Source organism: Phyllobates terribilis, unplaced genomic scaffold (assembly GCF_046119375.1).
Source record: "Phyllobates terribilis strain yellow unplaced genomic scaffold, ASM4611937v1 Scaffold_40__1_contigs__length_11209783, whole genome shotgun sequence".
NCBI classification, from domain to species: Eukaryota; Metazoa; Chordata; class Amphibia; order Anura; family Dendrobatidae; genus Phyllobates; species Phyllobates terribilis.
The window spans coordinates 4,628,758-4,654,622 of record NW_027362800.1 but is presented as its reverse complement, the minus strand read 5'-3'; the positions used below and the strand labels follow the sequence as shown (position 1 = coordinate 4,654,622).

At 45.2% G+C, this 25,865-nt stretch overlaps 20 non-coding genes across 20 annotated transcripts; all 20 read left to right on the top strand.

The window, feature by feature from the left end:
• Positions 1-430: 430 nt before the first annotated feature.
• Positions 431-621, top strand: LOC141187529 (U2 spliceosomal RNA). Its single transcript, XR_012261706.1, has one exon. It is a non-coding gene; the product is annotated as a U2 spliceosomal RNA (small nuclear RNA).
• Positions 622-1,743: 1,122 nt separating this feature from the next.
• On the top strand, positions 1,744-1,934 carry LOC141187527 (U2 spliceosomal RNA). The gene has a single exon (XR_012261705.1). It is a non-coding gene; the product is annotated as a U2 spliceosomal RNA (small nuclear RNA).
• Positions 1,935-3,055: 1,121 nt separating this feature from the next.
• On the top strand, positions 3,056-3,246 carry LOC141187526 (U2 spliceosomal RNA). The gene has a single exon (XR_012261704.1). It is a non-coding gene; the product is annotated as a U2 spliceosomal RNA (small nuclear RNA).
• Positions 3,247-4,368: 1,122 nt separating this feature from the next.
• On the top strand, positions 4,369-4,559 carry LOC141187525 (U2 spliceosomal RNA). The gene has a single exon (XR_012261703.1). It is a non-coding gene; the product is annotated as a U2 spliceosomal RNA (small nuclear RNA).
• Positions 4,560-5,680: 1,121 nt separating this feature from the next.
• LOC141185102 (U2 spliceosomal RNA) lies at positions 5,681-5,871 on the top strand. The gene has a single exon (XR_012259795.1). It is a non-coding gene; the product is annotated as a U2 spliceosomal RNA (small nuclear RNA).
• A 1,121-nt stretch (positions 5,872-6,992) lies between these two features.
• Positions 6,993-7,183, top strand: LOC141187524 (U2 spliceosomal RNA). The gene has a single exon (XR_012261702.1). It is a non-coding gene; the product is annotated as a U2 spliceosomal RNA (small nuclear RNA).
• Positions 7,184-8,304: 1,121 nt separating this feature from the next.
• LOC141187522 (U2 spliceosomal RNA) lies at positions 8,305-8,495 on the top strand. Its single transcript, XR_012261700.1, has one exon. It is a non-coding gene; the product is annotated as a U2 spliceosomal RNA (small nuclear RNA).
• A 1,121-nt stretch (positions 8,496-9,616) lies between these two features.
• LOC141184500 (U2 spliceosomal RNA) lies at positions 9,617-9,807 on the top strand. The gene has a single exon (XR_012259249.1). It is a non-coding gene; the product is annotated as a U2 spliceosomal RNA (small nuclear RNA).
• Positions 9,808-10,927: 1,120 nt separating this feature from the next.
• LOC141186402 (U2 spliceosomal RNA) lies at positions 10,928-11,118 on the top strand. The gene has a single exon (XR_012260684.1). It is a non-coding gene; the product is annotated as a U2 spliceosomal RNA (small nuclear RNA).
• Positions 11,119-12,235: 1,117 nt separating this feature from the next.
• On the top strand, positions 12,236-12,426 carry LOC141187521 (U2 spliceosomal RNA). The gene has a single exon (XR_012261699.1). It is a non-coding gene; the product is annotated as a U2 spliceosomal RNA (small nuclear RNA).
• A 1,121-nt stretch (positions 12,427-13,547) lies between these two features.
• LOC141187520 (U2 spliceosomal RNA) lies at positions 13,548-13,738 on the top strand. Its single transcript, XR_012261698.1, has one exon. It is a non-coding gene; the product is annotated as a U2 spliceosomal RNA (small nuclear RNA).
• Positions 13,739-14,863: 1,125 nt separating this feature from the next.
• LOC141184127 (U2 spliceosomal RNA) lies at positions 14,864-15,054 on the top strand. The gene has a single exon (XR_012258912.1). It is a non-coding gene; the product is annotated as a U2 spliceosomal RNA (small nuclear RNA).
• Positions 15,055-16,175: 1,121 nt separating this feature from the next.
• On the top strand, positions 16,176-16,366 carry LOC141187519 (U2 spliceosomal RNA). The gene has a single exon (XR_012261697.1). It is a non-coding gene; the product is annotated as a U2 spliceosomal RNA (small nuclear RNA).
• Positions 16,367-17,486: 1,120 nt separating this feature from the next.
• LOC141187518 (U2 spliceosomal RNA) lies at positions 17,487-17,677 on the top strand. Its single transcript, XR_012261696.1, has one exon. It is a non-coding gene; the product is annotated as a U2 spliceosomal RNA (small nuclear RNA).
• A 1,124-nt stretch (positions 17,678-18,801) lies between these two features.
• LOC141187516 (U2 spliceosomal RNA) lies at positions 18,802-18,992 on the top strand. The gene has a single exon (XR_012261695.1). It is a non-coding gene; the product is annotated as a U2 spliceosomal RNA (small nuclear RNA).
• Positions 18,993-20,114: 1,122 nt separating this feature from the next.
• LOC141185334 (U2 spliceosomal RNA) lies at positions 20,115-20,305 on the top strand. Its single transcript, XR_012260006.1, has one exon. It is a non-coding gene; the product is annotated as a U2 spliceosomal RNA (small nuclear RNA).
• Positions 20,306-21,426: 1,121 nt separating this feature from the next.
• On the top strand, positions 21,427-21,617 carry LOC141187515 (U2 spliceosomal RNA). The gene has a single exon (XR_012261694.1). It is a non-coding gene; the product is annotated as a U2 spliceosomal RNA (small nuclear RNA).
• A 1,120-nt stretch (positions 21,618-22,737) lies between these two features.
• Positions 22,738-22,928, top strand: LOC141187514 (U2 spliceosomal RNA). Its single transcript, XR_012261693.1, has one exon. It is a non-coding gene; the product is annotated as a U2 spliceosomal RNA (small nuclear RNA).
• Positions 22,929-24,048: 1,120 nt separating this feature from the next.
• Positions 24,049-24,239, top strand: LOC141187513 (U2 spliceosomal RNA). The gene has a single exon (XR_012261692.1). It is a non-coding gene; the product is annotated as a U2 spliceosomal RNA (small nuclear RNA).
• A 1,123-nt stretch (positions 24,240-25,362) lies between these two features.
• On the top strand, positions 25,363-25,553 carry LOC141187512 (U2 spliceosomal RNA). Its single transcript, XR_012261691.1, has one exon. It is a non-coding gene; the product is annotated as a U2 spliceosomal RNA (small nuclear RNA).
• Positions 25,554-25,865: the final 312 nt, after the last annotated feature.

Sequence of the window (25,865 nt, the reverse complement as noted above, 5' to 3'; positions counted from 1 at the left end):
AACGCTGGCTGCGCGTGTCATAATAGGCTCTGAGCCTTTATATACCTGCGCACAGCAGCAGCCACCTTCAGTCTGCTGCTGGACAGCCAGCAGCAGCAGCAGCAGGAGAGGTAATTAATCAGCAACCCTCCTGCTAAGGGTAGACAGCTGCTCGTTCCACCCCCCCCCCCGCCTTAATTGGTTCTCCTCCCTTCCAACGGTGTTGAGGCGGGTGGGAACAGCCGGGGGTTGAGGGTACTGTGCTAAAAGAGGTGGAGTTATGCAGATCTAAAACGTGTGGATTGCAGCAGCAGCAAGCCGAAAAGTGCAGGCATGTGAGGGATCTAGAGGTTGACAGCATGTCTTCTTAACGGGAGTCCAGGTGGCCATCTCCACAAATGGACTTTTCAGAATCCTTGGGTGGCACCGTAGTCGGAAACCAATTCTGGTTATCGCTTCTCGGCCTTTTGGCTAAGATCAAGTGTAGTATCTGTTCTTATCAGTTTAATATCTGATACGTCCCCTATCTGGGGACCATATATTAAATGGATTTTTAGAACAGGGAGATGGAAAAAGAGCTTGCTCTGTCCACTCCACGCATTGACCTGGTATTGCAGTATCTCCAGGACCGGTGCACCCCTTCTTTAATGCAGTTTCTAAAATCAGAAAGAATTGAATTCAATGCTTTTTGTTCATTTTGCTTGTTTGTCGGATTTTGGGATGGACTCTTTGGCTTTGCTTTTCTTCTCCTCATTGGATTTTTCATGTTAAAAGTTGCAGAAGCCAGATGACAAGCTCATTTTGGTTCAACTTCAGCAACTGTGCATTGCATTGCCATGTAATGTAATGTAATGCAATGCTACCTATCTAGCTCTCCCTCTATACTTCCTTTTGGATAAACAGACATATTAGGCAAGCATTTTGGAGCTTTCACCTAAATAACTACAGGTGGTGAGATAAGCTGCACAATATAATTGACCTTTCAGTATATTGTTGCACACACACCATCTATTTAGCAAATGCCCTTGTTATCAACAGCAGCCTTTTAAACTCACCTGAGCTAACAGGTATGTGAGCTGGTTACTCTGCTGCGCTTAAAATTTCTTTTTTGGTTTGCTACAATCCCTTTTCTGAAACGTTGTCTCCCTCTGCTGGAACACTGACTTCTTTTATTTAATGCCTGCAGACTATAAAAGAGAAACCAACCCAAAAAGTTTGGTTGATTAGTCTGTGGCATTCTTTTAAACTGTTGCTTATGGCGGTCTCTGTGAGCTTCTCAGTGACATTCAGCCATCCAGGTATCCCGCCTGCAGTAGACGGAATGTGGCAATGGAACGCTGGCTGCGCGTGTCATAATAGGCTCTGAGCCTTTATATACCTGCGCACAGCAGCAGCCACCTTCAGTCTGCTGCTGGACAGCCAGCAGCAGCAGCAGCAGGAGAGGTAATTAATCAGCAACCCTCCTGCTAAGGGTAGACAGCTGCTCGTTCCACCCCCCCCCCCCGCCTTAATTGGTTCTCCTCCCTTCCAACGGTGTTGAGGCGGGTGGGAACAGCCGGGGGTTGAGGGTACTGTGCTAAAAGAGGTGGAGTTATGCAGATCTAAAACGCGTGGATTGCAGCAGCAGCAAGCCGAAAAGTGCAGGCATGTGAGGGATCTAGAGGTTGACAGCATGTCTTCTTAACGGGAGTCCAGGTGGCCATCTCCACAAATGGACTTTTCAGAATCCTTGGGTGGCACCGTAGTCGGAAACCAATTCTGGTTATCGCTTCTCGGCCTTTTGGCTAAGATCAAGTGTAGTATCTGTTCTTATCAGTTTAATATCTGATACGTCCCCTATCTGGGGACCATATATTAAATGGATTTTTAGAACAGGGAGATGGAAAAAGAGCTTGCTCTGTCCACTCCACGCATTGACCTGGTATTGCAGTATCTCCAGGACCGGTGCACCCCTTCTTTAATGCAGTTTCTAAAATCAGAAAGAATTGAATTCAATGCTTTTTGTTCATTTTGCTTGTTTGTCGGATTTTGGGATGGACTCTTTGGCTTTGCTTTTCTTCTCCTCATTGGATTTTTCATGTTAAAAGTTGCAGAAGCCAGATGACAAGCTCATTTTGGTTCAACTTCAGCAACTGTGCATTGCATTGCCATGTAATGTAATGTAATGCAATGCTATCTATCTAGCTCTCCCTCTATACTTCCTTTTGGATAAACAGACATATTAGGCAAGCATTTTGGAGCTTTCACCTAAATAACTACAGGTGGTGAGATAAGCTGCACAATATAATTGACCTTTCAGTATATTGTTGCACACACACCATCTATTTAGCAAATGCCCTTGTTATCAACAGCAGCCTTTTAAACTCACCTGAGCTAACAGGTATGTGAGCTGGTTACTCTGCTGCGCTTAAAATTTCTTTTTTGGTTTGCTACAATGCCTTTTCTGAAACGTTGTCTCCCTCTGCTGGAACACTGACTTCTTTCATTTAATGCCTGCAGACTATAAAAGAGAAACCAACCCAAAAAGTTTGGTTGATTAGTCTGTGGCATTCTTTTAAACTGTTGCTTATGGCGGTCTCTGTGAGCTTCTCAGTGACATTCAGCCATCCAGGTATCCCGCCTGCAGTAGACGGAATGTGGCAATGGAACGCTGGCTGCGCGTGTCATAATAGGCTCTGAGCCTTTATATACCTGCGCACAGCAGCAGCCACCTTCAGTCTGCTGCTGGACAGCCAGCAGCAGCAGCAGCAGGAGAGGTAATTAATCAGCAACCCTCCTGCTAAGGGTAGACAGCTGCTCGTTCCACCCCCCCCCCCGCCTTAATTGGTTCTCCTCCCTTCCAACGGTGTTGAGGCGGGTGGGAACAGCCGGGGGTTGAGGGTACTGTGCTAAAAGAGGTGGAGTTATGCAGATCTAAAACGCGTGGATTGCAGCAGCAGCAAGCCGAAAAGTGCAGGCATGTGAGGGATCTAGAGGTTGACAGCATGTCTTCTTAACGGGAGTCCAGGTGGCCATCTCCACAAATGGACTTTTCAGAATCCTTGGGTGGCACCGTAGTCGGAAACCAATTCTGGTTATCGCTTCTCGGCCTTTTGGCTAAGATCAAGTGTAGTATCTGTTCTTATCAGTTTAATATCTGATACGTCCCCTATCTGGGGACCATATATTAAATGGATTTTTAGAACAGGGAGATGGAAAAAGAGCTTGCTCTGTCCACTCCACGCATTGACCTGGTATTGCAGTATCTCCAGGACCGGTGCACCCCTTCTTTAATGCAGTTTCTAAAATCAGAAAGAATTGAATTCAATGCTTTTTGTTCATTTTGCTTGTTTGTCGGATTTTGGGATGGACTCTTTGGCTTTGCTTTTCTTCTCCTCATTGGATTTTTCATGTTAAAAGTTGCAGAAGCCAGATGACAAGCTCATTTTGGTTCAACTTCAGCAACTGTGCATTGCATTGCCATGTAATGTAATGTAATGCAATGCTATCTATCTAGCTCTCCCTCTATACTTCCTTTTGGATAAACAGACATATTAGGCAAGCATTTTGGAGCTTTCACCTAAATAACTACAGGTGGTGAGATAAGCTGCACAATATAATTGACCTTTCAGTATATTGTTGCACACACACCATCTATTTAGCAAATGCCCTTGTTATCAACAGCAGCCTTTTAAACTCACCTGAGCTAACAGGTATGTGAGCTGGTTACTCTGCTGCGCTTAAAATTTCTTTTTTGGTTTGCTACAATGCCTTTTCTGAAACGTTGTCTCCCTCTGCTGGAACACTGACTTCTTTCATTTAATGCCTGCAGACTATAAAAGAGAAACCAACCCAAAAAGTTTGGTTGATTAGTCTGTGGCATTCTTTTAAACTGTTGCTTATGGCGGTCTCTGTGAGCTTCTCAGTGACATTCAGCCATCCAGGTATCCCGCCTGCAGTAGACGGAATGTGGCAATGGAACGCTGGCTGCGCGTGTCATAATAGGCTCTGAGCCTTTATATACCTGCGCACAGCAGCAGCCACCTTCAGTCTGCTGCTGGACAGCCAGCAGCAGCAGCAGCAGGAGAGGTAATTAATCAGCAACCCTCCTGCTAAGGGTAGACAGCTGCTCGTTCCACCCCCCCCCCCCGCCTTAATTGGTTCTCCTCCCTTCCAACGGTGTTGAGGCGGGTGGGAACAGCCGGGGGTTGAGGGTACTGTGCTAAAAGAGGTGGAGTTATGCAGATCTAAAACGCGTGGATTGCAGCAGCAGCAAGCCGAAAAGTGCAGGCATGTGAGGGATCTAGAGGTTGACAGCATGTCTTCTTAACGGGAGTCCAGGTGGCCATCTCCACAAATGGACTTTTCAGAATCCTTGGGTGGCACCGTAGTCGGAAACCAATTCTGGTTATCGCTTCTCGGCCTTTTGGCTAAGATCAAGTGTAGTATCTGTTCTTATCAGTTTAATATCTGATACGTCCCCTATCTGGGGACCATATATTAAATGGATTTTTAGAACAGGGAGATGGAAAAAGAGCTTGCTCTGTCCACTCCACGCATTGACCTGGTATTGCAGTATCTCCAGGACCGGTGCACCCCTTCTTTAATGCAGTTTCTAAAATCAGAAAGAATTGAATTCAATGCTTTTTGTTCATTTTGCTTGTTTGTCGGATTTTGGGATGGACTCTTTGGCTTTGCTTTTCTTCTCCTCATTGGATTTTTCATGTTAAAAGTTGCAGAAGCCAGATGACAAGCTCATTTTGGTTCAACTTCAGCAACTGTGCATTGCATTGCCATGTAATGTAATGTAATGCAATGCTATCTATCTAGCTCTCCCTCTATACTTCCTTTTGGATAAACAGACATATTAGGCAAGCATTTTGGAGCTTTCACCTAAATAACTACAGGTGGTGAGATAAGCTGCACAATATAATTGACCTTTCAGTATATTGTTGCACACACACCATCTATTTAGCAAATGCCCTTGTTATCAACAGCAGCCTTTTAAACTCACCTGAGCTAACAGGTATGTGAGCTGGTTACTCTGCTGCGCTTAAAATTTCCTTTTTGGTTTGCTACAATGCCTTTTCTGAAACGTTGTCTCCCTCTGCTGGAACACTGACTTCTTTCATTTAATGCCTGCAGACTATAAAAGAGAAACCAACCCAAAAAGTTTGGTTGATTAGTCTGTGGCATTCTTTTAAACTGTTGCTTATGGCGGTCTCTGTGAGCTTCTCAGTGACATTCAGCCATCCAGGTATCCCGCCTGCAGTAGACGGAATGTGGCAATGGAACGCTGGCTGCGCGTGTCATAATAGGCTCTGAGCCTTTATATACCTGCGCACAGCAGCAGCCACCTTCAGTCTGCTGCTGGACAGCCAGCAGCAGCAGCAGCAGGAGAGGTAATTAATCAGCAACCCTCCTGCTAAGGGTAGACAGCTGCTCGTTCCACCCCCCCCCCCGCCTTAATTGGTTCTCCTCCCTTCCAACGGTGTTGAGGCGGGTGGGAACAGCCGGGGGTTGAGGGTACTGTGCTAAAAGAGGTGGAGTTATGCAGATCTAAAACGCGTGGATTGCAGCAGCAGCAAGCCGAAAAGTGCAGGCATGTGAGGGATCTAGAGGTTGACAGCATGTCTTCTTAACGGGAGTCCAGGTGGCCATCTCCACAAATGGACTTTTCAGAATCCTTGGGTGGCACCGTAGTCGGAAACCAATTCTGGTTATCGCTTCTCGGCCCTATGGCTAAGATCAAGTGTAGTATCTGTTCTTATCAGTTTAATATCTGATACGTCCCCTATCTGGGGACCATATATTAAATGGATTTTTAGAACAGGGAGATGGAAAAAGAGCTTGCTCTGTCCACTCCACGCATTGACCTGGTATTGCAGTATCTCCAGGACCGGTGCACCCCTTCTTTAATGCAGTTTCTAAAATCAGAAAGAATTGAATTCAATGCTTTTTGTTCATTTTGCTTGTTTGTCGGATTTTGGGATGGACTCTTTGGCTTTGCTTTTCTTCTCCTCATTGGATTTTTCATGTTAAAAGTTGCAGAAGCCAGATGACAAGCTCATTTTGGTTCAACTTCAGCAACTGTGCATTGCATTGCCATGTAATGTAATGTAATGCAATGCTATCTATCTAGCTCTCCCTCTATACTTCCTTTTGGATAAACAGACATATTAGGCAAGCATTTTGGAGCTTTCACCTAAATAACTACAGGTGGTGAGATAAGCTGCACAATATAATTGACCTTTCAGTATATTGTTGCACACACACCATCTATTTAGCAAATGCCCTTGTTATCAACAGCAGCCTTTTAAACTCACCTGAGCTAACAGGTATGTGAGCTGGTTACTCTGCTGCGCTTAAAATTTCTTTTTTGGTTTGCTACAATGCCTTTTCTGAAACGTTGTCTCCCTCTGCTGGAACACTGACTTCTTTCATTTAATGCCTGCAGACTATAAAAGAGAAACCAACCCAAAAAGTTTGGTTGATTAGTCTGTGGCATTCTTTTAAACTGTTGCTTATGGCGGTCTCTGTGAGCTTCTCAGTGACATTCAGCCATCCAGGTATCCCGCCTGCAGTAGACGGAATGTGGCAATGGAACGCTGGCTGCGCGTGTCATAATAGGCTCTGAGCCTTTATATACCTGCGCACAGCAGCAGCCACCTTCAGTCTGCTGCTGGACAGCCAGCAGCAGCAGCAGCAGGAGAGGTAATTAATCAGCAACCCTCCTGCTAAGGGTAGACAGCTGCTCGTTCCACCCCCCCCCCCGCCTTAATTGGTTCTCCTCCCTTCCAACGGTGTTGAGGCGGGTGGGAACAGCCGGGGGTTGAGGGTACTGTGCTAAAAGAGGTGGAGTTATGCAGATCTAAAACGCGTGGATTGCAGCAGCAGCAAGCCGAAAAGTGCAGGCATGTGAGGGATCTAGAGGTTGACAGCATGTCTTCTTAACGGGAGTCCAGGTGGCCATCTCCACAAATGGACTTTTCAGAATCCTTGGGTGGCACCGTAGTCGGAAACCAATTCTGGTTATCGCTTCTCGGCCTTTTGGCTAAGATCAAGTGTAGTATCTGTTCTTATCAGTTTAATATCTGATACGTCCCCTATCTGGGGACCATATATTAAATGGATTTTTAGAACAGGGAGATGGAAAAAGAGCTTGCTCTGTCCACTCCACGCATTGACCTGGTATTGCAGTATCTCCAGGACCGGTGCACCCCTTCTTTAATGCAGTTTCTAAAATCAGAAAGAATTGAATTCAATGCTTTTTGTTCATTTTGCTTGTTTGTCGGATTTTGGGATGGACTCTTTGGCTTTGCTTTTCTTCTCCTCATTGGATTTTTCATGTTAAAAGTTGCAGAAGCCAGATGACAAGCTCATTTTGGTTCAACTTCAGCAACTGTGCATTGCATTGCCATGTAATGTAATGTAATGCAATGCTATCTATCTAGCTCTCCCTCTATACTTCCTTTTGGATAAACAGACATATTAGGCAAGCATTTTGGAGCTTTCACCTAAATAACTACAGGTGGTGAGATAAGCTGCACAATATAATTGACCTTTCAGTATATTGTTGCACACACACCATCTATTTAGCAAATGCCCTTGTTATCAACAGCAGCCTTTTAAACTCACCTGAGCTAACAGGTATGTGAGCTGGTTACTCTGCTGCGCTTAAAATTTCTTTTTTGGTTTGCTACAATGCCTTTTCTGAAACGTTGTCTCCCTCTGCTGGAACACTGACTTCTTTCATTTAATGCCTGCAGACTATAAAAGAGAAACCAACCCAAAAAGTTTGGTTGATTAGTCTGTGGCATTCTTTTAAACTGTTGCTTATGGCGGTCTCTGTGAGCTTCTCAGTGACATTCAGCCATCCAGGTATCCCGCCTGCAGTAGACGGAATGTGGCAATGGAACGCTGGCTGCGCGTGTCATAATAGGCTCTGAGCCTTTATATACCTGCGCACAGCAGCAGCCACCTTCAGTCTGCTGCTGGACAGCCAGCAGCAGCAGCAGCAGGAGAGGTAATTAATCAGCAACCCTCCTGCTAAGGGTAGACAGCTGCTCGTTCCACCCCCCCCCCCGCCTTAATTGGTTCTCCTCCCTTCCAACGGTGTTGAGGCGGGTGGGAACAGCCGGGGGTTGAGGGTACTGTGCTAAAAGAGGTGGAGTTATGCAGATCTAAAACGCGTGGATTGCAGCAGCAGCAAGCCGAAAAGTGCAGGCATGTGAGGGATCTAGAGGTTGACAGCATGTCTTCTTAACGGGAGTCCAGGTGGCCATCTCCACAAATGGACTTTTCAGAATCCTTGGGTGGCACCGTAGTCGGAAACCAATTCTGGTTATCGCTTCTCGGCCTTTTGGCTAAGATCAAGTGTAGTATCTGTTCTTATCAGTTTAATATCTGATACGTCCCCTATCTGGGGACCATATATTAAATGGATTTTTAGAACAGGGAGATGGAAAAAGAGCTTGCTCTGTCCACTCCACGCATTGACCTGGTATTGCAGTATCTCCAGGACCGGTGCACCCCTTCTTTAATGCAGTTTCTAAAATCAGAAAGAATTGAATTCAATGCTTTTTGTTCATTTTGCTTGTTTGTCGGATTTTGGGATGGACTCTTTGGCTTTGCTTTTCTTCTCCTCATTGGATTTTTCATGTTAAAAGTTGCAGAAGCCAGATGACAAGCTCATTTTGGTTCAACTTCAGCAACTGTGCATTGCATTGCCATGTAATGTAATGTAATGCAATGCTATCTATCTAGCTCTCCCTCTATACTTCCTTTTGGATAAACAGACATATTAGGCAAGCATTTTGGAGCTTTCACCTAAATAACTACAGGTGGTGAGATAAGCTGCACAATATAATTGACCTTTCAGTATATTGTTGCACACACACCATCTATTTAGCAAATGCCCTTGTTATCAACAGCAGCCTTTTAAACTCACCTGAGCTAACAGGTATGTGAGCTGGTTACTCTGCTGCGCTTAAAATTTCTTTTTTGGTTTGCTACAATGCCTTTTCTGAAACGTTGTCTCCCTCTGCTGGAACACTGACTTCTTTCATTTAATGCCTGCAGACTATAAAAGAGAAACCAACCCAAAAAGTTTGGTTGATTAGTCTGTGGCATTCTTTTAAACTGTTGCTTATGGCGGTCTCTGTGAGCTTCTCAGTGACATTCAGCCATCCAGGTATCCCGCCTGCAGTAGACGGAATGTGGCAATGGAACGCTGGCTGCGCGTGTCATAATAGGCTCTGAGCCTTTATATACCTGCGCACAGCAGCAGCCACCTTCAGTCTGCTGCTGGACAGCCAGCAGCAGCAGCAGCAGGAGAGGTAATTAATCAGCAACCCTCCTGCTAAGGGTAGACAGCTGCTCGTTCCACCCCCCCCCCCGCCTTAATTGGTTCTCCTCCCTTCCAACGGTGTTGAGGCGGGTGGGAACAGCCGGGGGTTGAGGGTACTGTGCTAAAAGAGGTGGAGTTATGCAGATCTAAAACGCGTGGATTGCAGCAGCAGCAAGCCGAAAAGTGCAGGCATGTGAGGGATCTAGAGGTTGACAGCATGTCTTCTTAACGGGAGTCCAGGTGGCCATCTCCACAAATGGACTTTTCAGAATCCTTGGGTGGCACCGTAGTCGGAAACCAATTCTGGTTATCGCTTCTCGGCCTTTTGGCTAAGATCAAGTGTAGTATCTGTTCTTATCAGTTTAATATCTGATACGTCCCCTATCTGGGGACCATATATTAAATGGAATTTTAGAACAGGGAGATGGAAAAAGAGCTTGCTCTGTCCACTCCACGCATTGACCTGGTATTGCAGTATCTCCAGGACCGGTGCACCCCTTCTTTAATGCAGTTTCTAAAATCAGAAAGAATTGAATTCAATGCTTTTTGTTCATTTTGCTTGTTTGTCGGATTTTGGGATGGACTCTTTGGCTTTGCTTTTCTTCTCCTCATTGGATTTTTCATGTTAAAAGTTGCAGAAGCCAGATGACAAGCTCATTTTGGTTCAACTTCAGCAACTGTGCATTGCATTGCCATGTAATGTAATGTAATGCAATGCTATCTATCTAGCTCTCCCTCTATACTTCCTTTTGGATAAACAGACATATTAGGCAAGCATTTTGGAGCTTTCACCTAAATAACTACAGGTGGTGAGATAAGCTGCACAATATAATTGACCTTTCAGTATATTGTTGCACACACACCATCTATTTAGCAAATGCCCTTGTTATCAACAGCAGCCTTTTAAACTCACCTGAGCTAACAGGTATGTGAGCTGGTTACTCTGCTGCGCTTAAAATTTCTTTTTTGGTTTGCTACAATGCCTTTTCTGAAACGTTGTCTCCCTCTGCTGGAACACTGACTTCTTTCATTTAATGCCTGCAGACTATAAAAGAGAAACCAACCCAAAAAGTTTGGTTGATTAGTCTGTGGCATTCTTTTAAACTGTTGCTTATGGCGGTCTCTGTGAGCTTCTCAGTGACATTCAGCCATCCAGGTATCCCGCCTGCAGTAGACGGAATGTGGCAATGGAACGCTGGCTGCGCGTGTCATAATAGGCTCTGAGCCTTTATATACCTGCGCACAGCAGCAGCCACCTTCAGTCTGCTGCTGGACAGCCAGCAGCAGCAGCAGCAGGAGAGGTAATTAATCAGCAACCCTCCTGCTAAGGGTAGACAGCTGCTCGTTCCACCCCCCCCCCGCCTTAATTGGTTCTCCTCCCTTCCAACGGTGTTGAGGCGGGTGGGAACAGCCGGGGGTTGAGGGTACTGTGCTAAAAGAGGTGGAGTTATGCAGATCTAAAACGCGTGGATTGCAGCAGCAGCAAGCCGAAAAGTGCAGGCATGTGAGGGATCTAGAGGTTGACAGCATGTCTTCTTAACGGGAGTCCAGGTGGCCATCTCCACAAATGGACTTTTCAGAATCCTTGGGTGGCACCGTAGTCGGAAACCAATTCTGGTTATCGCTTCTCGGCCTTTTGGCTAAGATCAAGTGTAGTATCTGTTCTTATCAGTTTAATATCTGATACGTCCCCTATCTGGGGACCATATATTAAATGGATTTTTAGAACAGGGAGATGGAAAAAGAGCTTGCTCTGTCCACTCCACGCATTGACCTGGTATTGCAGTATCTCCAGGACCAGTGCACCCCTTCTTTAATGCAGTTTCTAAAATCAGAAAGAATTGAATTCAATGCTTTTTGTTCATTTTGCTTGTTGGTCGGATTTTGGGATGGACTCTTTGGCTTTGCTTTTCTTCTCCTCATTGGATTTTTCATGTTAAAAGTTGCAGAAGCCAGATGACAAGCTCATTTTGGTTCAACTTCAGCAACTGTGCATTGCATTGCCATGTAATGTAATGTAATGCAATGCTATCTATCTAGCTCTCCCTCTATACTTCCTTTTGGATAAACAGACATATTAGGCAAGCATTTTGGAGCTTTCACCTAAATAACTACAGGTGGTGAGATAAGCTGCACAATATAATTGACCTTTCAGTATATTGTTGCACACACACCATCTATTTAGCAAATGCCCTTGTTATCAACAGCAGCCTTTTAAACTCACCTGAGCTAACAGGTATGTGAGCTGGTTACTCTGCTGCGCTTAAAATTTCTTTTTTGGTTTGCTACAATGCCTTTTCTGAAACGTTGTCTCCCTCTGCTGGAACACTGACTTCTTTCATTTAATGCCTGCAGACTATAAAAGAGAAACCAACCCAAAAAGTTTGGTTGATTAGTCTGTGGCATTCTTTTAAACTGTTGCTTATGGCGGTCTCTGTGAGCTTCTCAGTGACATTCAGCCATCCAGGTATCCCGCCTGCAGTAGACGGAATGTGGCAATGGAACGCTGGCTGCGCGTGTCATAATAGGCTCTGAGCCTTTATATACCTGCGCACAGCAGCAGCCACCTTCAGTCTGCTGCTGGACAGCCAGCAGCAGCAGCAGGAGAGGTAATTAATCAGCAACCCTCCTGCTAAGGGTAGACAGCTGCTCGTTCCACCCCCCCCCCGCCTTAATTGGTTCTCCTCCCTTCCAACGGTGTTGAGGCGGGTGGGAACAGCCGGGGGTTGAGGGTACTGTGCTAAAAGAGGTGGAGTTATGCAGATCTAAAACGCGTGGATTGCAGCAGCAGCAAGCCGAAAAGTGCAGGCATGTGAGGGATCTAGAGGTTGACAGCATGTCTTCTTAACGGGAGTCCAGGTGGCCATCTCCACAAATGGACTTTTCAGAATCCTTGGGTGGCACCGTAGTCGGAAACCAATTCTGGTTATCGCTTCTCGGCCTTTTGGCTAAGATCAAGTGTAGTATCTGTTCTTATCAGTTTAATATCTGATACGTCCCCTATCTGGGGACCATATATTAAATGGATTTTTAGAACAGGGAGATGGAAAAAGAGCTTGCTCTGTCCACTCCACGCATTGACCTGGTATTGCAGTATCTCCAGGACCGGTGCACCCCTTCTTTAATGCAGTTTCTAAAATCAGAAAGAATTGAATTCAATGCTTTTTGTTCATTTTGCTTGTTTGTCGGATTTTGGGATGGACTCTTTGGCTTTGCTTTTCTTCTCCTCATTGGATTTTTCATGTTAAAAGTTGCAGAAGCCAGATGACAAGCTCATTTTGGTTCAACTTCAGCAACTGTGCATTGCATTGCCATGTAATGTAATGTAATGCAATGCTATCTATCTAGCTCTCCCTCTATACTTCCTTTTGGATAAACAGACATATTAGGCAAGCATTTTGGAGCTTTCACCTAAATAACTACAGGTGGTGAGATAAGCTGCACAATATAATTGACCTTTCAGTATATTGTTGCATACACACCATCTATTTAGCAAATGCCCTTGTTATCAACAGCAGCCTTTTAAACTCACCTGAGCTAACAGGTATGTGAGCTGGTTACTCTGCTGCGCTTAAAATTTCTTTTTTGGTTTGCTACAATGCCTTTTCTGAAACGTTGTCTCCCTCTGCTGGAACACTGACTTCTTTCATTTAATGCCTGCAGACTATAAAAGAGAAACCATCCCAAAAAGTTTGGTTGATTAGTCTGTGGCATTCTTTTAAACTGTTGCTTATGGCGGTCTCTGTGAGCTTCTCAGTGACATTCAGCCATCCAGGTATCCCGCCTGCAGTAGACGGAATGTGGCAATGGAACGCTGGCTGCGCGTGTCATAATAGGCTCTGAGCCTTTATATACCTGCGCACAGCAGCAGCCACCTTCAGTCTGCTGCTGGACAGCCAGCAGCAGCAGCAGCAGGAGAGATAATTAATCAGCAACCCTACTGCTAAGGGTAGACAGCTGCTCGTTCCACCCCCCCCCCCGCCTTAATTGGTTCTCCTCCCTTCCAACGGTGTTGAGGCGGGTGGGAACAGCCGGGGGTTGAGGGTACTGTGCTAAAAGAGGTGGAGTTATGCAGATCTAAAACGCGTGGATTGCAGCAGCAGCAAGCCGAAAAGTGCAGGCATGTGAGGGATCTAGAGGTTGACAGCATGTCTTCTTAACGGGAGTCCAGGTGGCCATCTCCACAAATGGACTTTTCAGAATCCTTGGGTGGCACCGTAGTCGGAAACCAATTCTGGTTATCGCTTCTCGGCCTTTTGGCTAAGATCAAGTGTAGTATCTGTTCTTATCAGTTTAATATCTGATACGTCCCCTATCTGGGGACCATATATTAAATGGATTTTTAGAACAGGGAGATGGAAAAAGAGCTTGCTCTGTCCACTCCACGCATTGACCTGGTATTGCAGTATCTCCAGGACCGGTGCACCCCTTCTTTAATGCAGTTTCTAAAATCAGAAAGAATTGAATTCAATGCTTTTTGTTCATTTTGCTTGTTTGTCGGATTTTGGGATGGATTCTTTGGCTTTGCTTTTCTTCTCCTCATTGGATTTTTCATGTTAAAAGTTGCAGAAGCCAGATGACAAGCTCATTTTGGTTCAACTTCAGCAACTGTGCATTGCATTGCCATGTAATGTAATGTAATGCAATGCTATCTATCTAGCTCTCCCTCTATACTTCCTTTTGGATAAACAGACATATTAGGCAAGCATTTTGGAGCTTTCACCTAAATAACTACAGGTGGTGAGATAAGCTGCACAATATAATTGACCTTTCAGTATATTGTTGCACACACACCATCTATTTAGCAAATGCCCTTGTTATCAACAGCAGCCTTTTAAACTCACCTGAGCTAACAGGTATGTGAGCTGGTTACTCTGCTGCGCTTAAAATTTCTTTTTTGGTTTGCTACAATGCCTTTTCTGAAACGTTGTCTCCCTCTGCTGGAACACTGACTTCTTTCATTTAATGCCTGCAGACTATAAAAGAGAAACCAACCCAAAAAGTTTGGTTGATTAGTCTGTGGCATTCGTTTAAACTGTTGCTTATGGCGGTCTCTGTGAGCTTCTCAGTGACATTCAGCCATCCAGGTATCCCGCCTGCAGTAGACGGAATGTGGCAATGGAACGCTGGCTGCGCGTGTCATAATAGGCTCTGAGCCTTTATATACCTGCGCACAGCAGCAGCCACCTTCAGTCTGCTGCTGGACAGCCAGCAGCAGCAGCAGCAGGAGAGGTAATTAATCAGCAACCCTCCTGCTAAGGGTAGACAGCTGCTCGTTCCACCCTCCCCCCCCCCCGCCTTAATTGGTTCTCCTCCCTTCCAACGGTGTTGAGGCGGGTGGGAACAGCCGGGGGTTGAGGGTACTGTGCTAAAAGAGGTGGAGTTATGCAGATCTAAAACGCGTGGATTGCAGCAGCAGCAAGCCGAAAAGTGCAGGCATGTGAGGGATCTAGAGGTTGACAGCATGTCTTCTTAACGGGAGTCCAGGTGGCCATCTCCACAAATGGACTTTTCAGAATCCTTGGGTGGCACCGTAGTCGGAAACCAATTCTGGTTATCGCTTCTCGGCCTTTTGGCTAAGATCAAGTGTAGTATCTGTTCTTATCAGTTTAATATCTGATATGTCCCCTATCTGGGGACCATATATTAAATGGATTTTTAGAACAGGGAGATGGAAAAAGAGCTTGCTCTGTCCACTCCACGCATTGACCTGGTATTGCAGTATCTCCAGGACTGGTGCACCCCTTCTTTAATGCAGTTTCTAAAATCAGAAAGAATTGAATTCAATGCTTTTTGTTCATTTTGCTTGTTTGTCGGATTTTGGGATGGACTCTTTGGCTTTGCTTTTCTTCTCCTCATTGGATTTTTCATGTTAAAAGTTGCAGAAGCCAGATGACAAGCTCATTTTGGTTCAACTTCAGCAACTGTGCATTGCATTGCCATGTAATGTAATGTAATGCAATGCTATCTATCTAGCTCTCCCTCTATACTTCCTTTTGGATAAACAGACATATTAGGCAAGCATTTTGGAGCTTTCACCTAAATAACTACAGGTGGTGAGATAAGCTGCACAATATAATTGACCTTTCAGTATATTGTTGCACACACACCATCTATTTAGCAAATGCCCTTGTTATCAACAGCAGCCTTTTAAACTCACCTGAGCTAACAGGTATGTGAGCTGGTTACTCTGCTGCGCTTAAAATTTCTTTTTTGGTTTGCTACAATGCCTTTTCTGAAACGTTGTCTCCCTCTGCTGGAACACTGACTTCTTTCATTTAATGCCTGCAGACTATAAAAGAGAAACCAACCCAAAAAGTTTGGTTGATTAGTCTGTGGCATTCTTTTAAACTGTTGCTTATGGCGGTCTCTGTGAGCTTCTCAGTGACATTCAGCCATCCAGGTATCCCGCCTGCAGTAGACGGAATGTGGCAATGGAACGCTGGCTGCGCGTGTCATAATAGGCTCTGAGCCTTTATATACCTGCGCACAGCAGCAGCCACCTTCAGTCTGCTGCTGGACAGCCAGCAGCAGCAGCAGCAGGAGAGGTAATTAATCAGCAACCCTCCTGCTAAGGGTAGACAGCTGCTCGTTCCACCCCCCCCCCCGCCTTAATTGGTTCTCCTCCCTTCCAATGGTGTTGAGGCGGGTGGGAACAGCCGGGGGTTGAGGGTACTGTGCTAAAAGAGGTGGAGTTATGCAGATCTAAAACGCGTGGATTGCAGCAGCAGCAAGCCGAAAAGTGCAGGCATGTGAGGGATCTAGAGGTTGACAGCATGTCTTCTTAACGGGAGTCCAGGTGGCCATCTCCACAAATGGACTTTTCAGAATCCTTGGGTGGCACCGTAGTCGGAAACCAATTCTGGTTATCGCTTCTCGGCCTTTTGGCTAAGATCAAGTGTAGTATCTGTTCTTATCAGTTTAATATCTGATACGTCCCCTATCTGGGGACCATATATTAAATGGATTTTTAGAACAGGGAGATGGAAAAAGAGCTTGCTCTGTCCACTCCACGCATTGACCTGGTATTGCAGTATCTCCAGGACCGGTGCACCCCTTCTTTAATGCAGTTTCTAAAATCAGAAAGAATTGAATTCAATGCTTTTTGTTCATTTTGCTTGTTTGTCGGATTTTGGGATGGACTCTTTGGCTTTGCTTTTCTTCTCCTCATTGGATTTTTCATGTTAAAAGTTGCAGAAGCCAGATGACAAGCTCATTTTGGTTCAACTTCAGCAACTGTGCATTGCATTGCCATGTAATGTAATGTAATGCAATGCTATCTATCTAGCTCTCCCTCTATACTTCCTTTTGGATAAACAGACATATTAGGCAAGCATTTTGGAGCTTTCACCTAAATAACTACAGGTGGTGAGATAAGCTGCACAATATAATTGACCTTTCAGTATATTGTTGCACACACACCATCTATTTAGCAAATGCCCTTGTTATCAACAGCAGCCTTTTAAACTCACCTGAGCTAACAGGTATGTGAGCTGGTTACTCTGCTGCGCTTAAAATTTCTTTTTTGGTTTGCTACAATGCCTTTTCTGAAACGTTGTCTCCCTCTGCTGGAACACTGACTTCTTTCATTTAATGCCTGCAGACTATAAAAGAGAAACCAACCCAAAAAGTTTGGTTGATTAGTCTGTGGCATTCTTTTAAACTGTTGCTTATGGCGGTCTCTGTGAGCTTCTCAGTGACATTCAGCCATCCAGGTATCCCGCCTGCAGTAGACGGAATGTGGCAATGGAACGCTGGCTGCGCGTGTCATAATAGGCTCTGAGCCTTTATATACCTGCGCACAGCAGCAGCCACCTTCAGTCTGCTGCTGGACAGCCAGCAGCAGCAGCAGCAGGAGAGGTAATTAATCAGCAACCCTCCTGCTAAGGGTAGACAGCTGCTCGTTCCACCCCCCCCCCGCCTTAATTGGTTCTCCTCCCTTCCAACGGTGTTGAAGCGGGTGGGAACAGCCGGGGGTTGAGGGTACTGTGCTAAAGTAGGTGGAGTTATGCAGATCTAAAACGCGTGGATTGCAGCAGCAGCAAGCCGAAAAGTGCAGGCATGTGAGGGATCTAGAGGTTGACAGCATGTCTTCTTAACGGGAGTCCAGGTGGCCATCTCCACAAATGGACTTTTCAGAATCCTTGGGTGGCACCGTAGTCGGAAACCAATTCTGGTTATCGCTTCTCGGCCTTTTGGCTAAGATCAAGTGTAGTATCTGTTCTTATCAGTTTAATATCTGATACGTCCCCTATCTGGGGACCATATATTAAATGGATTTTTAGAACAGGGAGATGGAAAAAGAGCTTGCTCTGTCCACTCCACGCATTGACCTGGTATTGCAGTATCTCCAGGACCGGTGCACCCCTTCTTTAATGCAGTTTCTAAAATCAGAAAGAATTGAATTCAATGCTTTTTGTTCATTTTGCTTGTTTGTCGGATTTTGGGATGGACTCTTTGGCTTTGCTTTTCTTCTCCTCATTGGATTTTTCATGTTAAAAGTTGCAGAAGCCAGATGACAAGCTCATTTTGGTTCAACTTCAGCAACTGTGCATTGCATTGCCATGTAATGTAATGTAATGCAATGCTATCTATCTAGCTCTCCCTCTATACTTCCTTTTGGATAAACAGACATATTAGGCAAGCATTTTGGAGCTTTCACCTAAATAACTACAGGTGGTGAGATAAGCTGCACAATATAATTGACCTTTCAGTATATTGTTGCACACACACCATCTATTTAGCAAATGCCCTTGTTATCAACAGCAGCCTTTTAAACTCACCTGAGCTAACAGGTATGTGAGCTGGTTACTCTGCTGCGCTTAAAATTTCTTTTTTGGTTTGCTACAATGCCTTTTCTGAAACGTTGTCTCCCTCTGCTGGAACACTGACTTCTTTCATTTAATGCCTGCAGACTATAAAAGAGAAACCAACCCAAAAAGTTTGGTTGATTAGTCTGTGGCATTCTTTTAAACTGTTGCTTATGGCGGTCTCTGTGAGCTTCTCAGTGACATTCAGCCATCCAGGTATCCCGCCTGCAGTAGACGGAATGTGGCAATGGAACGCTGGCTGCGCATGTCATAATAGGCTCTGAGCCTTTATATACCTGCGCACAGCAGCAGCCACCTTCAGTCTGCTGCTGGACAGCCAGCAGCAGCAGCAGCAGGAGAGGTAATTAATCAGCAACCCTCCTGCTAAGGGTAGACAGCTGCTCGTTCCACCCCCCCCCCCCCCGCCTTAATTGGTTCTCCTCCCTTCCAACGGTGTTGAGGCGGGTGGGAACAGCCGGGGGTTGAGGGTACTGTGCTAAAAGAGGTGGAGTTATGCAGATCTAAAACGCGTGGATTGCAGCAGCAGCAAGCCGAAAAGTGCAGGCATGTGAGGGATCTAGAGGTTGACAGCATGTCTTCTTAACGGGAGTCCAGGTGGCCATCTCCACAAATGGACTTTTCAGAATCCTTGGGTGGCACCGTAGTCGGAAAGGAATTCTGGTTATCGCTTCTCGGCCTTTTGGCTAAGATCAAGTGTAGTATCTGTTCTTATCAGTTTAATATCTGATACGTCCCCTATCTGGGGACCATATATTAAATGGATTTTTAGAACAGGGAGATGGAAAAAGAGCTTGCTCTGTCCACTCCACGCATTGACCTGGTATTGCAGTATCTCCAGGACCGGTGCACCCCTTCTTTAATGCAGTTTCTAAAATCAGAAAGAATTGAATTCAATGCTTTTTGTTCATTTTGCTTGTTTGTCGGATTTTGGGATGGACTCTTTGGCTTTGCTTTTCTTCTCCTCATTGGATTTTTCATGTTAAAAGTTGCAGAAGCCAGATGACAAGCTCATTTTGGTTCAACTTCAGCAACTGTGCATTGCATTGCCATGTAATGTAATGTAATGCAATGCTATCTATCTAGCTCTCCCTCTATACTTCCTTTTGGATAAACAGACATATTAGGCAAGCATTTTGGAGCTTTCACCTAAATAACTACAGGTGGTGAGATAAGCTGCACAATATAATTGACCTTTCAGTATATTGTTGCACACACACCATCTATTTAGCAAATGCCCTTGTTATCAACAGCAGCCTTTTAAACTCACCTGAGCTAACAGGTATGTGAGCTGGTTACTCTGCTGCGCTTAAAATTTCTTTTTTGGTTTGCTACAATGCCTTTTCTGAAACGTTGTCTCCCTCTGCTGGAACACTGACTTCTTTCATTTAATGCCTGCAGACTATAAAAGAGAAACCAACCCAAAAAGTTTGGTTGATTAGTCTGTGGCATTCTTTTAAACTGTTGCTTATGGCGGTCTCTGTGAGCTTCTCAGTGACATTCAGCCATCCAGGTATCCCGCCTGCAGTAGACGGAATGTGGCAATGGAACGCTGGCTGCGCGTGTCATAATAGGCTCTGAGCCTTTATATACCTGCGCACAGCAGCAACCACCTTCAGTCTGCTGCTGGACAGCCAGCAGCAGCAGCAGCAGGAGAGGTAATTAATCAGCAACCCTCCTGCTAAGGGTAGACAGCTGCTCGTTCCACCCCCCCCCCCCGCCTTAATTGGTTCTCCTCCCTTCCAACGGTGTTGAGGCGGGTGGGAACAGCCGGGGGTTGAGGGTACTGTGCTAAAAGAGGTGGAGTTATGCAGATCTAAAACGCGTGGATTGCAGCAGCAGCAAGCCGAAAAGTGCAGGCATGTGAGGGATCTAGAGGTTGACAGCATGTCTTCTTAACGGGAGTCCAGGTGGCCATCTCCACAAATGGACTTTTCAGAATCCTTGGGTGGCACCGTAGTCGGAAACCAATTCTGGTTATCGCTTCTCGGCCTTTTGGCTAAGATCAAGTGTAGTATCTCTTCTTATCAGTTTAATATCTGATACGTCCCCTATCTGGGGACCATATATTAAATGGATTTTTAGAACAGGGAGATGGAAAAAGAGCTTGCTCTGTCCACTCCACGCATTGACCTGGTATTGCAGTATCTCCAGGACCGGTGCACCCCTTCTTTAATGCAGTTTCTAAAATCAGAAAGAATTGAATTCAATGCTTTTTGTTCATTTTGCTTGTTTGTCGGATTTTGGGATGGACTCTTTGGCTTTGCTTTTCTTCTCCTCATTGGATTTTTCATGTTAAAAGTTGCAGAAGCCAGATGACAAGCTCATTTTGGTTCAACTTCAGCAACTGTGCATTGCATTGCCATGTAATGTAATGTAATGCAATGCTATCTATCTAGCTCTCCCTCTATACTTCCTTTTGGATAAACAGACATATTAGGCAAGCATTTTGGAGCTTTCACCTAAATAACTACAGGTGGTGAGATAAGCTGCACAATATAATTGACCTTTCAGTATATTGTTGCACACACACCATCTATTTAGCAAATGCCCTTGTTATCAACAGCAGCCTTTTAAATTCACCTGAGCTAACAGGTATGTGAGCTGGTTACTCTGCTACGCTTAAAATTTCTTTTTTGGTTTGCTACAATGCCTTTTCTGAAACGTTGTCTCCCTCTGCTGGAACACTGACTTCTTTCATTTAATGCCTGCAGACTATAAAAGAGAAACCAACCCAAAAAGTTTGGTTGATTAGTCTGTGGCATTCTTTTAAACTGTTGCTTATGGCGGTCTCTGTGAGCTTCTCAGTGACATTCAGCCATCCAGGTATCCCGCCTGCAGTAGACGGAATGTGGCAATGGAACGCTGGCTGCGCGTGTCATAATAGGCTCTGAGCCTTTATATACCTGCGCACAGCAGCAGCCACCTTCAGTCTGCTGCTGGACAGCCAGCAGCAGCAGCAGCAGGAGAGGTAATTAATCAGCAACCCTCCTGCTAAGGGTAGACAGCTGCTCGTTCCACCCCCCCCCCCACCTTAATTGGTTCTCCTCCCTTCCAACGGTGTTGAGGCGGGTGGGAACAGCCGGGGGTTGAGGGTACTGTGCTAAAAGAGGTGGAGTTATGCAGATCTAAAACGCGTGGATTGCAGCAGCAGCAAGCCGAAAAGTGCAGGCATGTGAGGGATCTAGAGGTTGACAGCATGTCTTCTTAATGGGAGTCCAGGTGGCCATCTCCACAAATGGACTTTTCAGAATCCTTGGGTGGCACCGTAGTCGGAAACCAATTCTGGTTATCGCTTCTCGGCCTTTTGGCTAAGATCAAGTGTAGTATCTGTTCTTATCAGTTTAATATCTGATACGTCCCCTATCTGGGGACCATATATTAAATGGATTTTTAGAACAGGGAGATGGAAAAAGAGCTTGCTCTGTCCACTCCACGCATTGACCTGGTATTGCAGTATCTCCAGGACCGGTGCACCCCTTCTTTAATGCAGTTTCTAAAATCAGAAAGAATTGAATTCAATGCTTTTTGTTCATTTTGCTTGTTTGTCGGATTTTGGGATGGACTCTTTGGCTTTGCTTTTCTTCTCCTCATTGGATTTTTCATGTTAAAAGTTGCAGAAGCCAGATGACAAGCTCATTTTGGTTCAACTTCAGCAACTGTGCATTGCATTGCCATGTAATGTAATGTAATGCAATGCTATCTATCTAGCTCTCCCTCTATACTTCCTTTTGGATAAACAGACATATTAGGCAAGCATTTTGGAGCTTTCACCTAAATAACTACAGGTGGTGAGATAAGCTGCACAATATAATTGACCTTTCAGTATATTGTTGCACACACACCATCTATTTAGCAAATGCCCTTGTTATCAACAGCAGCCTTTTAAACTCACCTGAGCTAACAGGTATGTGAGCTGGTTACTCTGCTGCGCTTAAAATTTCTTTTTTGGTTTGCTACAATGCCTTTTCTGAAACGTTGTCTCCCTCTGCTGGAACACTGACTTCTTTCATTTAATGCCTGCAGACTATAAAAGAGAAACCAACCCAAAAAGTTTGGTTGATTAGTCTGTGGCATTCTTTTAAACTGTTGCTTATGGCGGTCTCTGTGAGCTTCTCAGTGACATTCAGCCATCCAGGTATCCCGCCTGCAGTAGACGGAATGTGGCAATGGAACGCTGGCTGCGCGTGTCATAATAGGCTCTGAGCCTTTATATACCTGCGCACAGCAGCAGCCACCTTCAGTCTGCTGCTGGACAGCCAGCAGCAGCAGCAGCAGGAGAGGTAATTAATCAGCAACCCTCCTGCTAAGGGTAGACAGCTGCTCGTTCCACCCCCCCCCCGCCTTAATTGGTTCTCCTCCCTTCCAACGGTGTTGAGGCGGGTGGGAACAGCCGGGGGTTGAGGGTACTGTGCTAAAAGAGGTGGAGTTATGCAGATCTAAAACGCATGGATTGCAGCAGCAGCAAGCCGAAAAGTGCAGGCATGTGAGGGATCTAGAGGTTGACAGCATGTCTTCTTAACGGGAGTCCAGGTGGCCATCTCCACAAATGGACTTTTCAGAATCCTTGGGTGGCACCGTAGTCGGAAACCAATTCTGGTTATCGCTTCTCGGCCTTTTGGCTAAGATCAAGTGTAGTATCTGTTCTTATCAGTTTAATATCTGATACGTCCCCTATCTGGGGACCATATATTAAATGGATTTTTAGAACAGGGAGATGGAAAAAGAGCTTGCTCTGTCCACTCCACGCATTGACCTGGTATTGCAGTATCTCCAGGACCGGTGCACCCCTTCTTTAATGCAGTTTCTAAAATCAGAAAGAATTGAATTCAATGCTTTTTGTTCATTTTGCTTGTTTGTCGGATTTTGGGATGGACTCTTTGGCTTTGCTTTTCTTCTCCTCATTGGATTTTTCATGTTAAAAGTTGCAGAAGCCAGATGACAAGCTCATTTTGGTTCAACTTCAGCAACTGTGCATTGCATTGCCATGTAATGTAATGTAATGCAATGCTATCTATCTAGCTTTCCCTCTATACTTCCTTTTGGATAAACAGACATATTAGGCAAGCATTTTGGAGCTTTCACCTAAATAACTACAGGTGGTGAGATAAGCTGCACAATATAATTGACCTTTCAGTATATTGTTGCACACACACCATCTATTTAGCAAATGCCCTTGTTATCAACAGCAGCCTTTTAAACTCACCTGAGCTAACAGGTATGTGAGCTGGTTACTCTGCTGCGCTTAAAATTTCTTTTTTGGTTTGCTACAATGCCTTTTCTGAAACGTTGTCTCCCTCTGCTGGAACACTGACTTCTTTCATTTAATGCCTGCAGACTATAAAAGAGAAACCAACCCAAAAAGTTTGGTTGATTAGTCTGTGGCATTCTTTTAAACTGTTGCTTATGGCGGTCTCTGTGAGCTTCTCAGTGACATTCAGCCATCCAGGTATCCCGCCTGCAGTAGACGGAATGTGGCAATGGAACGCTGGCTGCGCGTGTCATAATAGGCTCTGAGCCTTTATATACCTGCGCACAGCAGCAGCCACCTTCAGTCTGCTGCTGGACAGCCAGCAGCAGCAGCAGCAGGAGAGGTAATTAATCAGCAACCCTCCTGCTAAGGGTAGACAGCTGCTCGTTCCACCCCCCCCCCGCCTTAATTGGTTCTCCTCCCTTCCAACGGTGTTGAGGCGGGTGGGAACAGCCGGGGGTTGAGGGTACTGTGCTAAAAGAGGTGGAGTTATGCAGATCTAAAACGCGTGGATTGCAGCAGCAGCAAGCCGAAAAGTGCAGGCATGTGAGGGATCTAGAGGTTGACAGCATGTCTTCTTAACGGGAGTCCAGGTGGCCATCTCCACAAATGGACTTTTCAGAATCCTTGGGTGGCACCGTAGTCGGAAACCAATTCTGGTTATCGCTTCTCGGCCTTTTGGCTAAGATCAAGTGTAGTATCTGTTCTTATCAGTTTAATATCTGATACGTCCCCTATCTGGGGACCATATATTAAATGGATTTTTAGAACAGGGAGATGGAAAAAGAGCTTGCTCTGTCCACTCCACGCATTGACCTGGTATTGCAGTATCTCCAGGACCGGTGCACCCCTTCTTTAATGCAGTTTCTAAAATCAGAAAGAATTGAATTCAATGCTTTTTGTTCATTTTGCTTGTTTGTCGGATTTTGGGATGGACTCTTTGGCTTTGCTTTTCTTCTCCTCATTGGATTTTTCATGTTAAAAGTTGCAGAAGCCAGATGACAAGCTCATTTTGGTTCAACTTCAGCAACTGTGCATTGCATTGCCATGTAATGTAATGTAATGCAATGCTATCTATCTAGCTCTCCCTCTATACTTCCTTTTGGATAAACAGACATATTAGGCAAGCATTTTGGAGCTTTCACCTAAATAACTACAGGTGGTGAGATAAGCTGCACAATATAATTGACCTTTCAGTATATTGTTGCACACACACCATCTATTTAGCAAATGCCCTTGTTATCAACAGCAGCCTTTTAAACTCACCTGAGCTAACAGGTATGTGAGCTGGTTACTCTGCTGCGCTTAAAATTTCTTTTTTGGTTTGCTACAATGCCTTTTCTGAAACGTTGTCTCCCTCTGCTGGAACACTGACTTCTTTCATTTAATGCCTGCAGACTATAAAAGAGAAACCAACCCAAAAAGTTTGGTTGATTAGTCTGTGGCATTCTTTTAAACTGTTGCTTATGGCGGTCTCTGTGAGCTTCTCAGTGACATTCAGCCATCCAGGTATCCCGCCTGCAGTAGACGGAATGTGGCAATGGAACGCTGGCTGCGCGTGTCATAATAGGCTCTGAGCCTTTATATACCTGCGCACAGCAGCAGCCACCTTCAGTCTGCTGCTGGACAGCCAGCAGCAGCAGCAGCAGGAGAGGTAATTAATCAGCAACCCTCCTGCTAAGGGTAGACAGCTGCTCGTTCCACCCCCCCCCCCCCGCCTTAATTGGTTCTCCTCCCTTCCAACGGTGTTGAGGCGGGTGGGAACAGCCGGGGGTTGAGGGTACTGTGCTAAAAGAGGTGGAGTTATGTAGATCTAAAACGCGTGGATTGCAGCAGCAGCAAGCCGAAAAGTGCAGGCATGTGAGGGATCTAGAGGTTGACAGCATGTCTTCTTAACGGGAGTCCAGGTGGCCATCTCCACAAATGGACTTTTCAGAATCCTTGGGTGGCACCGTAGTCGGAAACCAATTCTGGTTATCGCTTCTCGGCCTTTTGGCTAAGATCAAGTGTAGTATCTGTTCTTATCAGTTTAATATCTGATACGTCCCCTATCTGGGGACCATATATTAAATGGATTTTTAGAACAGGGAGATGGAAAAAGAGCTTGCTCTGTCCACTCCACGCATTGACCTGGTATTGCAGTATCTCCAGGACCGGTGCACCCCTTCTTTAATGCAGTTTCTAAAATCAGAAAGAATTGAATTCAATGCTTTTTGTTCATTTTGCTTGTTTGTCGGATTTTGGGATGGACTCTTTGGCTTTGCTTTTCTTCTCCTCATTGGATTTTTCATGTTAAAAGTTGCAGAAGCCAGATGACAAGCTCATTTTGGTTCAACTTCAGCAACTGTGCATTGCATTGCCATGTAATGTAATGTAATGCAATGCTATCTATCTAGCTCTCCCTCTATACTTCCTTTTGGATAAACAGACATATTAGGCAAGCATTTTGGAGCTTTCACCTAAATAACTACAGGTGGTG